The 12,536-nt window shown below is 44.8% G+C and overlaps 1 long non-coding RNA gene across 1 annotated transcript; it reads right to left on the bottom strand.

Moving 5' to 3' along the window:
• On the bottom strand, window positions 1-2,579 carry LOC311193193. The gene is made up of 3 exons (XR_014617377.1): window positions 2,308-2,579; window positions 1,108-1,165; window positions 1-89 (listed from the first exon to the last, which is right to left on the bottom strand). It is a non-coding gene; the product is annotated as an uncharacterized lncRNA (long non-coding RNA).
• Between the last annotated feature and the right edge of the window lie 9,957 nt (window positions 2,580-12,536).

The following is a 12,536-nucleotide window of genomic DNA, read 5'->3' on the forward strand; positions in this document are numbered from 1 at the left end:
CTCTGTGTTCAAAAAGAACAGCAACCCTTTTGTAGCTACACACTTTTTAGAGCTGTGATCTGCAGTTTGCAAGGCACATCTGAAGGCATCTGTGTAGAAATGATCAAAATAAAAATCCTTCTCATACCTGTCAACATGTCCTGTGTGAGGAGAAACAATGTCCTGGTCTCTCACTAGGCTCAGACTTTTCTAGCTGTTAGCACCTGATGGGAATAAGGTTTCCTTTTATGTTTAAGCTTTTCCTATTTATTTATTTATTTATTAACTGCCTTTCAGCCAACTACAAATGACACAGAGGCATTGTGCTGGTTCTGTCTGTGCATCAAGAAAGAGTGGCATGTTAGTGGCCTTCTTGGCTCTGCCCTGTAGCATCTGAAGGGAGTGACAGGTTTCAAACAGCAGTGCTAAATTTGGGCACTCAGCTCAGTAAATGGCCAGTAGAATGAAAGGAGCACCCCTTCTTTTTTGGGGTGAGGAGTGAAACAGAATAGGCACCAAGGAAGCTGCCTCCTTCTGAGGAACGTGGGTTTGGTGATTTAGTTAGTATTGAGCTCAGATTTGGTGGCAGAATCTGAGAGAAAGGGTCATTTTTACATTTTCAAGTATCTCAGGGTAGAAGTTTTACATGAAACAGGACTGGAAAAATTAGGTCATTGTTACACAAAAACTGTTTGGGATTATACTGATCTTCTGTAGCCCTGCTGTGCCACACTAGCTATCACTTCACAGTGTATTTAATATAAATTCACTTGACAATTTTTACAGAGGTCTTATCACTATGACTTTTAGTATGTCTCTTGGGTATGACATTATGAAAAAGCAACAACTGGGTCCAAATCGGTATCAAAATTATCAAATCATTAAAGAGAATTTGGGGAAGTCAGATCAGTTTTCTTTATACATTCTGCATGATTGTTGTAGACATTACACACAGTGCACAATTTAACAGTGGTGCTCACTCCTATGCTGCAGCCAATTAAGTATCAGACAATTAATGCAGACTATAATTGCACTTTTCTGGAGTTGATCAGGTGATTATAGTGCTCTGTATAAATAAATAAATAAACCTTTTTATAGGGTCAACAATATTTTATTCCTGCTACTCACCTAGTTCCAATGTCTACATTTCATGCCGCTGAGTTAAAAGATCTTCATCTTATTTTCACTAGAAGAAACAAGATTAGGCAGGTGCAAAAATGTGTGACAGGAAATGCTATCATCCCATTACCAAGTGCTTTGGTGTTCAGACATACACTAAGGGTACAGACATACTCATACAAGTTTATGAACGTAGAGCCATACCCACATACACACTATGTGCATTGCTCGCATTCTCTGATCTAGGTATCTAGAACTCTTCTGTCGCTGCATCTAAACTCTTTTGCCTTTAGAGCCAAGTGTCCAAAAATCTATGTGTGTTGATCTCCTTAAAAAAATGATCTCCTTACAAAAAATACCTAAGATCTGCCTTAAACCACTGCTTCTGAATCTTAATGCCACCAAAGCTGCTGGAACTGCAGGCCCTTCTGTCGCAAACTGCCACTGGTAGGCATCATCAGGGATGCCCTATGGAGGTGTAGGACTAAGACGGGAAGGCTGTCTTCACATGGCACAGAAGGCAGGGGGGAAATAAAGCCTTCCCTACTCAGCAATGTTTGTATCTCTTACAAGAGCCTCTGATCTTCAAGGCAAGTTCTGAAGAAGAAGAAAATTGGAAATTGTGTGAGAATATCTGAGAATACCCATCACTTGGCTGTTGGTAAAAGCTGATACCTGCACAGAGAGCTGAGCAGCAATGGCTGCCAGATTCAAGGTTAACAGAGCACAGATCTCTTTCAGACTATACATGGGGAGGGAGTGTCTGCCCCTCAGGGGACATCTGCCCCAGTTAGAGCACTTCCCTGGGGAAAGATTTCTCCTTTGGAGGCATATTTACCCCTGGGAGATGATTTACCACTGTGGAAGGAGCATCCCCCCTCCTTCCTACCCATACTTTTGCCCCACCAGAACCCCTGATCTGCCTCATAGTCCCCATCTGCCCCCAGCCTCACTTGCCAAGGCCCAGGCACCATGGTCAGGGAGCCATGGGGACACCAGCCCTGCGGGGCTTGAGCAGAACTACCCCCAACCACTGTTACCCCCTCAGGGGTACATTTACTCCCAGGGGAATTTATTGCCCCCTGTGGGGAGACATTTCTCCCCCAACAGACCCAGCATGGATCCAGGGTCCATGTCAGCAGGGGAAGGTGTCTACCCAAAAAACAGGGGTTTGCCTCCCCACAATTACCACCCCAGGCCCTCTGTTACCTCCGGCCCCGCCAAAGGGCTGTGGCTCTCAGGAAGGCAGCACAAGCTCTGGGTGACCCTCATGGCTGCTGAAGAGCTGACTCCCTCCTGCAATGGGGACAAACTCTTCTCCTTCAGCCAAGTCACAGTGAACTCTTTTGGAGAATGTTGCCAAGAGCTGGTAGGAGGCAGCTGATAGACAGTTGGAAAAGAAGCTGAAGATCACGCAGAAGGAAAGCAGAAAGTCACAATCTCCTCCTGAAGTGCAGATCATGATTCACAATGACAGCCTTCCTTCAGGTCCTCCCCCACAGATCCAGATCTCAGAGAAGATGACAACAAACAGAATGCTTTGTAATCCCAACTCCACCAGCAGACCAGCCTTCCCTGTGAAATCCTGGGGGTAAAGAGAGGCATCGGATACAAAGACCAGGCAACAAACACTGGGCAGCACGAGTCCCAAAGAGCAGGAGAAACCTTTTCTAGATCAGCCGGCCAGGGTCTCCCATCCAGGAGACACCAGACAGCCCAATAATGATCTAAAGGGTCTTTTCCAGCTTACATAACTCTGTAATACGATTTGTATCTCCCTGGTTTAGTTCTTCAGCATCTAACATTGAAAGGCAAACTGAGGGCCAGATTTTTAGAATGTTAATATTGCATTCCCAGGATACTCCTTTAACCAATCTGTGAGCTTGGGAAGTGCAGAACAAAACCAGTTTGTTTCAGTCTCCGCCTCCTGGTACACCTGAGAGAAGAGTGGCTGTTTTCTCTCAACTGGTTTACAGTGTTCGACTCACCTATGTAGAGTAGAAACAGTTTCGTCTTGTCTATTTAATATGCAAATAAGTGTATACATGCAGATGTACTTCCTGTGGAAGGAAATCTAAGAAGTTGAGTTTTGTGTATGAAAATAGAGGACACTCCTTTGCTTTTGCTCTCTCTCTGCAGAGCACTGCAGGTTAATGGGAACACCGATAAGAAAAGCCGAGGCCTGAGAGAGACAGCGATAAACTGCAAAATAAACAACCTCCCGATACCGAATCGCTAAACTGAAGTTCAACTACAGTCAAGTTGTAAAGCCAGAGGACTTTGCAAGGAAATGGATAAGTTTCTGACTCCTGTCTTTATTGTGTAGGTGGCATGTGTCTGTGTAGCAGAGCCACCAGGACACTGAAAGCATTGGAGACGAGTAACTGGAGATACTGGGGCCTTATGTATGACAGTGAGGAACGTCCCTGCCAGAACAGAAAACGTGCGTCTCAGAGTATTTTGGCTTTGTTAACAGGCTAAAACATTTGCCCATACCGTAACCTTCCATGTGCCTGAACGAGCATACAATAAATATCTATTAATGTCCAAGAAACCGATGTTATTCTTGCTAAAGTGAAATTAATTGAGTATTCTAAAAATGTGTATATATAAGAAGGTACATCTGTGCTCACAGTAGGTTCTAATTCTTTAACTGCTGGAGTTTCAGCAATTGTATCAGTAGCTTATGTAGAAAAATAACATTAACTAGCCCAACCACAAATGCTATCTCTTCCTGTCACGTAATGAGAGCTAATGCCACTACTAGTTTGTATTTTTCATTCAACTTACTGGTTTCCCTTTGGCGAATTTCCTCCTTCTTCTTCTGTAAATGCTGCCACCTCAGCTTACATAAACAAATTTGACATTTCCATTGAAAATAATCTTTATGTAAAGTACTTATCAAGCATGTACTGCAGCTGCATGTTATAAAATTTATTTTTATTTACAGGTTTTTTCTCAAAAACCACTGAGGGATGAAGCGTTAAAAACATCCCTCTGTGATTACCTGAACAATATACTTCTAAAAAACTGGTGAAATTGAGATCTGACTAAGCAGCAGTTACCTGAGATTCACAGAAACATAAAAACACCCAAACTTCTTTCATGCAGTTCTTCATACTGTAGGATTAGGTAAGGTTGGTCCTTAACTTTTCTCTTCCTGTGGGAACTGATAGGCCTGTTTGTTGGAAGATGCACTGGGCAAGTCTTGATTCAGATTTTCTCAAACCAAACTGGTAAAAAACTATGGGTGGTACAAAGCAAGAACAAGTGGGAGTCATAGAATCATGAAGGTTGGAAAACACCTCCAAGATCGTTTAGTCCAACCGTTCCCCTACCACCCATATTACTCACTAACCCATGTCCCTAAGTACCTCATCCAGCCTTTCCTTGAATACCCCGAGGGATGGTGATGTCAGCATGTTTTCTTTTACTGCAGAAATGCAACATGACTAGAGAGACATAAGCCAGGCCCACTTTTTACTTGTTATAGGAGTCCTCTACTTTGGAAACTGGATCGGATAAATTACTCAGATCGCAGTTTAGTCATAATGCAATTACTGTAACTTGCACAACTGTGGAGGATGCATAAGGTATAATGGTTGGACCAGAAGACCAGACCACAGGATTTAATCCTCATCTTGCCACTGCTTGCTGTGTGAACCTGCAAAGCTACTACAATTTAGCTTCCCCTGTAAAGTGAGAGTAAAGCTGTGGTATTACACGCAGCTGAACAGAGGCGCTGACCTGCCATAGAAAACCCATGCTGACTGTACTGCCCTATTTGCCTTTCGTTTCCCTCCAGTTTTACAGTATATGAGGAAAGCTACCAGAAAGGAACAAAAATTACATTGCTAATTTAGGTGGTTCTTGGTTTTATACACACATCCAAGCTGGAATTCTTAGAAAATGTAATTTTCTCAATTCCTTATCACCTCAACTCTTACCTTAGTTTCCCAAGCTCAATAAAAGGCTGCTGTAAAACGCAATACAACAATGTTATGAAGGAAAATACCAAATTTCACCCTAAGTACCACCAGAGGAAGGAAAGGAAATAAAGGGTCGTACTTCCGTTTTTGCTGAGATAGAACAGGAAAGGAAATAAAGCAAGGAACCAAAGTGTGGGCTGAAGAGGTGGCAGTATATGGCACTTGGTAGAGGCTCTTGACCCTCCCTGGGGGTGGGATTCAGAAGCCAAACAGATGGTTGTTTCAGCAGAGGGCACTAGATCAACAAGTATGTGGTAGTGACTTTGTCTTACTCTGCTCAGTGAATATTAAATCTCGGATATCCACACAGCCTCCAAGTGGGTCTGCATTCTTGTACTTTATAATGATTCAAAATTCATGTCACGCTTAAAAGAGAGATGTTGCTGAACGACACTGGAAGCTCTGGGATTGAAGCATGCCAGGCAACTACATGTAATCAGAAAGGCAGTAAGGAGTACCATAAGAATCAGTAGGCAAATACTATTATGTCAGCATAGCGTATCCCTAAATGCCAGTGGGACAAGGAGGATAATGAGATGGGACAGTTAAGTGAAACTTTTAATGAGAAATCAAAGAGGACTTTCTTACCTTCCTTGCCATTTCGTCTTTATTTCATGGCAATTGAAGCCACAGGGTATCTTTATATAGATTTTTGGCATTCCTGGCAGCCTGAAAACAGAAACATTAATAGCTGATATTCTATAAATCTATTCTGTAGAGCATCAAATAACAAATAACAAACCCCATGATGTTTGGTAGGTTATACAGCATTATCTGTTCACACAGGCTGAACGGTTCAGAGAGAAGCATTCATGAAGGAGTATTAATTTGACATTTAAGCACTTCACATTCCTTTACATCATTCAACTTTCTGCTGTATAAACAAAATCTAAACCTTGTAGCTTACGGTTGAGATACTGAGTATACCCTTCCACAGTCGAAGGCTTTATTTTGCCGTCATCCTCTTATTACTGTAAAATAAGCACATATATAACTAATTCTACAATTGCATCACACAGGATTGGATGATATTCAGCATATTTTTTAATGAGTATTGTGGGTTTCTGCGATTACTTTCTTGGGCAGAAATGCTTCCGTCGTCTGCTTTTGTCAGTGGAATTTTATAAAAGTGCAGAAATTCAGCAGGATGACCTGCTGGAGAAGAGCTCCGTGGAGAAGGACCTTGGAGTCCTGGTTGGTGACAGGTTGGCCATGAGCCAGCAGTGTGCCCTGGTGGCCAAGAGAGCCAATGGGATCCTGGGGTGCATCAGGAGGAGTGTGGCCAGCAGGTCAAAAGAGGTGATCCTGCCCCTCTACTCTGCCCTGGTCAGGCCCCACCTGGAGTATTGTGTCCAGTTCTGGGCTCCCTGGTATAAAAAAGACAGGGATCTCCTTGAGAGAGTCCACAGAAGGGCCACAAAGATGATTAAGGGCCTGGAGCATCCCCCCTGTGAGGAAAGGCTGAGTGAGCTGGGACTGCTCAGCCTAGAGAAAAGAAGAATAAGGGGGGACCTTATTAATGTTTATAAATATCTGAAGTATGGGATGCAGGGAGAAATGGCCAGCCCCTTTTCAGTGTCTGTGGAGACAGGACAAGGGGCAATGGCTGCAAGTTGGAGCATAGGAAGTTCCACACCAACGTGGGGAAGAACTTCTACACAGTGAGGGTGACAGAGCCCTGGGACAGGCTGCCCAGGGAGGTGGTGGTGTCTCCATCTCTGGAGATATTCAAGACCCATCTGGACGCTGACCAGTGCAATATGAGCTGGGGAGCTGCTTTGGCAGGGTGTTGGACCCGATGATCTCTCGAGGTCCCTTCCAACCCCTATGATTCTATGAATTTTACGTTTCGTTAACGTGATAGTCAAGCACACTAAAATACTAACAACTGTCTTATTTTAATCTTCTGTATGATACACGCACGTATCTCGGCTGTGAGAAATAACAAGGACCATTTTTTTTAAAATGCTTGCAGCCAGCTGGAAAAATATTTCATTCTTGCCTTTCATTCTGATCTCACAAGTTTCAAAATGAGACATTTTCCATTATTATCAGCTTTGCAGGTCACGCAGATAACTAGAATAGCAAACCGAAACGTTGCCGACGCATTAACACAAAAATCTTTCTTTTCATCAAGACAGCTACTGTTACTTCAGTTTTATATCAGCTCCGTATGGAAAGAGGAGTGTAAAAATTGATGATACCCTTTGACAGTTACACTGGTGTTTTACCTCTCTCTCTCTCAGTCTAATACAAGGATTCATTTCTAACATAGAATCTAAAGAACATTACTAGGGTGACCACAGATGTAAAATCCTAGAACCATGCCTTCACATTTTCCCCTTTTGGACAGAAAAAAATTGAAAGAAGGAACGGAAAATTGAGAATCAAAAGTAATACCTGTGGGTTTTTAACGACTGATAATAATGTAACTGACAATAAATCACAGCAGATTTAATCAAAAGCCGAAATAAGACATGAAAACAGTAACCCAAAAAGCAAATGCTGGTTTGTGTTTAACATGCTGAAGCAGGGTGCCATGCAGAAACGCTGCATAACTGGAGAAGCACACATTCAAAATAATCTAGGTATCTTGTGGGATCAGTTCCTACCAAGTTCTGAGCTTTTAAAATCCAGGCCAAAGAGTCATCACTAGAAAAATTTTACTCTGATGGAGATCTAAAGTAGGTTTTGAGACGTAAAAGTACTCTCCTTGCAAAGTTGCTTCAGAACCACCATAGGTCATTTCAGATCTCTCTTCTTTAAACAATGCAGTACTGTGGCAAACTGTGCTATAATACTGAAAATTGTTGTTAGCAAGTAAACACTGGTAAGATAATTTAATATGTGGTACTAAGTGGTAACAGAATTAAATGCTGAGGGAAAACATAACCTACCTGAAAATGAAAACCTTTCAGCAACATAGGAACCGTACACAGGAAACAAGTGTAGGAAGTGCTAGAAGTCTTCAAATTGGAACATTAAAAATCAGACTAACAAAGCACCGAACCGTGTACAGCCACCTGCTATAAAACCAGGAAGTAAGAGGATGTCCTCAGGCCTTCCCCATTTCTAGTCTCTGTAACTTGAAACAAAGGCTTCATTTTAGCTCCTAGTGCTGGCTTCTGCATCTGAACAAGATGCTAACAACTTCACTAAGGTTCTCAATTCTAATGTGACATTTAGCAGAGGAGTCTGCAAAAGATGACAATTGCCAATTGAAAATTTTCTGTGGTGTGTACAGCTTTAAACTAGAATAATAGGACGGTGACAATAATTAAATTGGTCTAGAATAATATTGCCGCGACGGGAGAGAGACGGGCCACAGCTTGATGCAAGCAAGAGTCGATTTATTGTAAAGAATCTTTCCTTTTTATATGCTCTGCAGACGGCTGCTTTCTTTCAAACACACGGTGTTCGTGGGCTACATCTGATTGGTCAACGTTTTGCTGTCGCAGCAGCATCTCTATCTTATCATGCTAATAGAACTTATAAAACCTGGTCAGACAGCAGCTACACCTTAACAATAGAGGACACTTTTTCCTGGAGCCTGTCCCAGCAGGGGGCCGGCAACGATGCTGCCACCTTGTTTAGTTTCCCCGAGCTTCATGGCCTAAAGGCTCCATCCCGTTATCTGTTACCCTAGCAGTGCTTGAAGCTTTGTTTCTCAAGCTGCATGCCACATAATATACAGAGATACCACTTAGTAGCTCATTTCAAAGAAGGAGGGTTAATTAGATAGGAGTATAATGATTCAATTTAAAAAAAAAATTAAAGCAAACTGTACTGCAATTTGCCAATTGGCTGTATGAAAGATTGTGCTTCAGGACAAAGACTCATACAGTCTTGAAGGACAAGTGATATTATTGTTTCAATGAGGCATTGTAAGAAGTATGAGAATGCCAGTACAATGATAAAAAATATAATAATGTACTAATCTGTGACCATCCCTGACTTCCAAATCTGGCCATGATATTCTTGATTAAATCATTCATTCAGATTCTATTACGTAACAATGGTACTAACTTATTAACACTGGTTGTTTTACTTGTTTGCAGAAGTCTCCCTGAAATAACAATGTAACAGCCATTCACAGTTCCAAGTTAAACTTGCCATTCCTTTGCTTGCAACTCATAGTAAGTTAAATGTAGTCTTTGTAAAGATCATAGAATCATAAGGGTTGGAAGGGACTTCGAGAGATCATCGGGTCTAACACCCCTGCCAAAGCAGCTCCCCAGCTCATATTGCACTGGTCAGCGTCCAGATGGGTCTTAAATATCTCCAGAGATGGAGACACCACCACCTCCCTGGGCAGCCTGTCCCAGGGCTCTGTCACCCTCACTGTGTAGAAGTTCTTCCCCACGTTGGTGCGGAACTTCCTATACTCCAACTTGCAGCCATTGCCCCTTGTCCTGTCTCCACAGACACTGAAAAGGGGCTGGCCATTTCCCCCTGCATCCCATACTTCAGATATTGATAAGCATTAATAAGGTTGACCCCCCCCCTTATTCTTCTTTTCTCTAGGCTGAGCAGTCCCAGCTCACTCAGCCTTTCCTCATAGGGGAGATGCTCCAGGCCCTTAATCATCTTTGTAGCCCTTCTCTGGACTCTCTCCAGGAGAAAGATCTAAGCCTTCTGTCTCCCTATAGTCCCAAATGCATGTGAATACAACAAGAAACCTGTTTTCTGGAAGTCATTTAATAGCTATTCTTAAAATTATTTTATTCAAGCACTAATCCTTGCTAAGCATTAAGCTTAATTGTTTTGATGGGAATAATTGAGACGATGTAAAACTGGGAGAAATAACACATTGAGCTACTATCCCCACATTTCTTGTCAAGTTAACGTGAACATCTGTCTGCAATAAGTCAAAAATAGGACCTAAAGATTAAATTTTCACTACACAGACTTTCCCTCTTGTTCAGGAATTCAGCTCTTGTTATTTATTTCCAGGTTTCTGTCTCTGTGTGCCATGACCCAACTTCCTTTTGCAGATTGCTCTCTCTGGGCCTGATTGCTCCTGACCTGACATTGCTCTGCTGGAATAGGTCACATTGTCCTCTGCATTTCAGATGTTGAACCGATGATACAGTGCATGGTCCTTACCATGTTACACAGTGCTCAGAGGCGCAGTGATTTGGAAGCGCTGCTCCGTATGCCCCATCCTGCACGATGACTTCACACCAACCTCACACTAACGTCCATCCAGCAGAGCCTCCAGCTGGACACACACCTGACAAAATACCCAGAGAATAGGATGGAATCACCAAACCCACATAGGTTGTCCCGTTTCCAAATAAATTTCTACGAATTCCTTAGCAGTTTTTTTCCACAATTTGTGTGCTCATAAAACATGAATTAATTTGTTAAATAATAATTAGCTCTCAAAACATTTTAAAACTAGCAGCTTGTGCTAATTAAATGCAGCAAGTCATCAATACTTGCAAGACACCTTACAACTTCATTCTACTGCACACAGTGAACTGTAGTTCACATAATGAGTGACACAGGAATGCTTTGTGGGGCCCCAACACATTCTATCTGCGCTAATAGTTGAGGCTGAATTAAATGTGTCCTCCCACAAAGAAATCTGTAGAGGATCCTCCTTTAGCCACAAGCCCAGCTCTGCACCGTCCCATGGGCCCGGCGGGCAAAATAAAGGGCCTTTGCCTTGTACAGTCACTGAAATGGTAGTAAAATTCACTTGTTTTTCCCCTCCAAACAATAAACAGACTTTCAAGCTTAAAAGTTTGATGGCATAAAGCAAACAGTGAGGAAGAGGGAAACCACAGTGTAACTCGAATAGAGGAACACAAACACACACCCGCCTGCTCCCCCGTGTGTGCCACTGACGTTAAGGGAGAGAAAATGGCGGGCTGGGGGCTTTGGGATGCTCCGCGCACGCAGAGCGCTTCTCAGGCTACACTTGCCGCATATAGAGCCACATACCCTCAGTGCGCCCCACAGATATCACTCGGAAGAGAATATGAAGTAAAAAAGCGGGAAAAAACACCCCAAATAACAACGGAGGACAGCGGGGAGCACCCCCGCCCCCGACAGGAACTCACAGCACCCACCCCGCCGCAGATGACAGCAACCCCTCTCTGCAGCACAAGCCGCCAAGCTGTCCGGGTGTGCCAGCCCGTGACTCGGCTTTTTCTCCCAGTCCGCCACGCCCTCTCGGGGGGCCGGGCGCAGGAAGGGGCGGGCGGTGGGGGTGGTGAGGCTGTGCAGAGTAGCGTAGAGCAACGTAAAGCAAAGGAAGGAGGCGGTGGTGGTGGTGAAGGGAGGTAGCCGATGCACAAGATGGCCGCTGCTGCAGCGGCGGCGGAGGGGCGACAGGCGACGGTGGTGGGGAAGCCCCGGGTTCTGCGGGTGCTGGAGGAGCAGGGCGCTGCGGCCGCCCCCGTGTGCCGCAGCTGAGGGGGCTGGTGGCTGCTGCGGGGAGCCCAGCCCGTGTGGTGAGTGCGCTGTCTTATCTGCTTTTCCTCCCTTAGACTTTCTTCCCCCACCCCTTTTCTCTGCTTGGTTCGGTTGCGGAGAGCCTGGGGGTGCGGGGAACAATGAGGCCGGCCTCAAGGACGCTGGTGGGAGCGGGAGACTCTGTCCTTCTTCCCAGGGGAGGGAGGTGGAGGAGCTGCTGTCGCGCTTGTTTGTTGGGCCTCTGCCTACCTTGCTAGGCCTTAGGCTCTTGCCGGGCTCGATTTCCGAGTGCCCTGGGCAGGGAAGGAGAGGGAGAGATGTGGAGGCCACCGTGCCTGGTATAGGGGAGGTGGACAGGTCCGGGTGGTTGAGTTGGGCTTGGGAAGGGGGGATGGGGAGAGGCGGCATCGCCTCAAGCGGTGGCGGAGAAGGGACAGGCGGCTTTTGTGTGTGGCCTGCCCTCGCTGATGTTGTGCAAGGCGTTCCGTGTGCCTGAAAAGAAGAGGAAAACTCGCGCTCGCGTCGCAGTCGGCACAACCGAACGAACAGCAGCATGTGGGGGGGATGAGGCTAGAGTCCTCCGTGTCGTTCCCCCCTTCCCTCCCCCCCGCCCTTCCCGCGGTCGGTGTGGGGAACACCGCCACCCCCCCCCCAGGCTGTCGCTCTTTTGTTTGTGGCGCCTGAGGGAAGAGCGAGCTGGCCCCCGGCCTCCCTTTGCGTGGGGGGAAACCGTGATAAGGCCAAACAGAAACTCCGCTTTACTTTCACTAGTTTTTCACCGTGGCGTTATTTTAGTTCTCGGTTTAACGAGGCAGGGATGGGTTAAGGCTTCTCGCCGGGAGTGTGGTGTTGGTATGGATGTGTTTTGATGTGCTTTGGTGGCTGGCAAACGTCCTGGTGTCAGTTCTTGTCCTCAAAAGCCATTGTGAGGCCTGTGCCGCTTTAAAACCGAGAACTGATGTAGTTATTATTTATTTTCTGCAAACTGGGAATGCTCAATTTTATCCACAAGTATGTTGCCTTTTA

Source organism: Gallinula chloropus (assembly GCF_964237585.1).
Source record: "Gallinula chloropus genome assembly, chromosome: 6".
Taxonomy (NCBI): domain Eukaryota; kingdom Metazoa; phylum Chordata; class Aves; order Gruiformes; family Rallidae; genus Gallinula; species Gallinula chloropus.